The 2775-nt window shown below is 49.1% G+C and overlaps 1 non-coding gene across 1 annotated transcript; it reads left to right on the top strand.

Moving 5' to 3' along the window:
• The first annotated feature begins 1542 nt into the window (after positions 1 to 1542).
• On the top strand, positions 1543 to 1615 carry TRNAS-CGA (transfer RNA serine (anticodon CGA)). The gene has a single exon. It is a non-coding gene; the product is annotated as a tRNA-Ser (tRNA).
• Positions 1616 to 2775: the final 1160 nt, after the last annotated feature.

Raw genomic sequence — 2775 nt, 5'->3', positions numbered from 1 at the left:
TTGATTGTCATGAAGGAAGCATTGTGGTCGGAGAAGTAGTTGGATGTACGCTCGACTTGCTGCATCAATGCCTGGATCGCAAACACGAGGTCTATGCAAGTATTTCGCGAGGTTTTCACAGCCGTGGGAGGCATCACGAGCAAGAGGAACGGGATGCTCTCCCGGATGACTATTATGAAATTTCCGTTCGTCTTTATATCTACATTAAAGTCCCCCGCTACTAACATTGGTGTGGATTGATGGGCGGTTAATGGGAGTCGCACGAAGTGCACGACGTCATTTGCGAGCGCGGTAGGGGAGATACCGAGCCGGCACTGCGGCAGCCGGAGAACACCGCGCGCTCTCGCGCAGTTGACGCCATAGAGGAGGGGGGGGGGGGGTACACGCAGTGGCGAACGGCGGCGGCTATGCGATTCGGCCTGGGTAGCAGAACATAATCGAGATCAGCTGCCACCGAGCCGGCGCCCTGATTGCCGCCGTACATGGGTGGCATTGGAGCTGTAGCGAAGAGAGCAAGGCTCGCGCCGAGCGCGAGAGATGGCGCCACGAGCGCGCGTAGCTAGAGCAACGCACTGGCACCGGCTACGGAGCTGGTTACGACGAGGTACGACGGCGAGGCTCGACGGTAACGCGAAACGTAGGAAATGGCGCCAAAGAGCTGCGCTCCAAAACCCAAAGGAAAGCGTGTTGGCCACAATCGAATGCCCATTTTGGGCGCCTAATGTGGCTACAGAAAGAATATCGAAGAAAACGTGAGACGATTGGTCCACAGAGGACCATAGGCATACTGCTCGGCACCCTAAACCGCGAGAAAAGACTTTCCAGAGAGGATGCGCTCACGCGAACGCGTTGCAATCCGTCGAGTCCCCACAGTGATGGCGACGAGCGACAATTGTTGCTTTTTTCGTCGCTTATATCCGCCTATTTAGACAATTTCTTACGCGCAAGCTGCTTCTGTCATTCGCAGATAATAATGTTACATGATTTCAAACCTATCTGCTCATCATCGACATTCACAGAATAAAACATAGGGCGCTGAATGACTGAATACAGGAAATTCATTTTTACAACATACAATGCAACTAAGAACACTTCCTTGCGGCGCGCCAGTTTCATGGGTGAATGTTTTAGATCAAGCATTGCCCACTCTGACACGAAACGTGCCATTGGACAAGTACCTTTCGACTGTGTTTAAGATATTTCCCCGGATCCCCATCGTGGAAGGATCTCGAAGAATCTCGAAGCGCTTTGTCTTGTCTAACGCTTTCTCTAAATCTCGAAATACCGAAAGTAAGAACTGCTTACGTATAAACGCATCTCTGTTGTTTGTCTCGATTCGAACAAGGTTGTGTATTTTCGACCTAGCTTGAACGTGAACGTGACGCAGGCGTCACGTTCACGGCGTAACGCGTTCTCGTGACGCCTGCGGCGAAAAGGACGTTCCACGTCCGCCGCTAAGGTCTGTGAGTGGTGGCGCTGGCTAACACTCCCAGGGTTCTACTAGTACACCTAAATACCCAAGAAAGTGGATGGGGAAACGCCGCCGCGGTAGCTCAATTGGTAGAGCGTCGCACGCGAAATGCGAAGGTTGTGGGTTCGGATCCCACCTGCGGCAAGTTGTTTTTCATCTACGTTAATTGCTATTAATTTATCGTTACTTTATTTCATTTATTAAGCACAAGTAATTTCCCCTATGTTGTCCTTGGTGTCAGTGTTTGTTAGCTTTTCCATGTCAAGAAACACGGATAGGAAGGATTGTTTATCTGCGAAAGCATCGCGAATGTTTGCTTCTATGCGCACGAGATGGTCGGTTGTAGACTGGCCTTCCCTAAACCCACATTGAAACGGGTGGAGCATTTTGCTGGACTCTAGGAAATATACGACACGGCGATTGGCCATTTTTTCAGAAAGCGCTATAGGGCGGTAGTTGCTCAGCAATGATGTATCTTTACCGTGCTTCAAAAGAGGGATCACAATAGCTTCTTCCCATCTAGATTGGAGATACCCAGCGGCCTAGATAGTATTGAAAACTGTGAGTAACGTTATTTGTGTCGAAGTGCAGGTGCTTGAGCATACCGTACATGATTCTATCGGGGCCCGGTGCAGAGCTCTAACATGTTGATCAGGAAGCTTTAAGTTCGGCCATGGTAAAATGACGGTTATATGGATCGCTTGGGATACATTTCCGATTCGATTGCTTAAGTTCTTCTATTGCTTTATGTTTAAGAAAGTTCTCTGAATAGCAAGGGGAGCTAGACACGGGCTCGAAGTGTTCACCGAGAGCATCGGCTTGGCCATCCAACCTGTTTCCTTCTTTATCAACCAGGAGCAATGGATGGATATGTTGTCCCTTAGGTCTCCTCAGCCCGTTCCATACTTTTGCCTTCCGTGTGTACGAGTTAATGCCGGACAAGAATTTGTCCCAGCTTGTCTTCTTCGCTAGCCGTCACGTCCGCCTTTCCTGTGATTTATTGTTTTTAAATTCTCTCAAATTTTCTGCAGTTGGGGATTGGCGCAGTATGCCGCACGGTTTATTCTGTTTTTTCCGCGTCTCCTTACTCTGATCATTCCGTCACGGAACTCGTCTTTTAGATGAACTACCACTAGATTGTAGAATAAAGTTATTCACTGCATCGATGATAGAAGTGGTAAAACACGCTACCGCGTCGTCAATACTAAAATCGGTGATAAAATATCGGGATAGGTAGGTCGATTCCCTAAAATGATCCCAGTCGGCAGAAGCTAGCTCCACCGAGGCGTACGTGGAGAGCATTG

The sequence above is a fragment of the Dermacentor andersoni genome, chromosome 10, assembly GCF_023375885.2.
Source record: "Dermacentor andersoni chromosome 10, qqDerAnde1_hic_scaffold, whole genome shotgun sequence".
Lineage (NCBI taxonomy): Eukaryota > Metazoa > Arthropoda > Arachnida > Ixodida > Ixodidae > Dermacentor > Dermacentor andersoni.
Note: the sequence above shows the minus strand (reverse complement) of the source record. Positions and strands in the feature narration are given on the sequence as shown.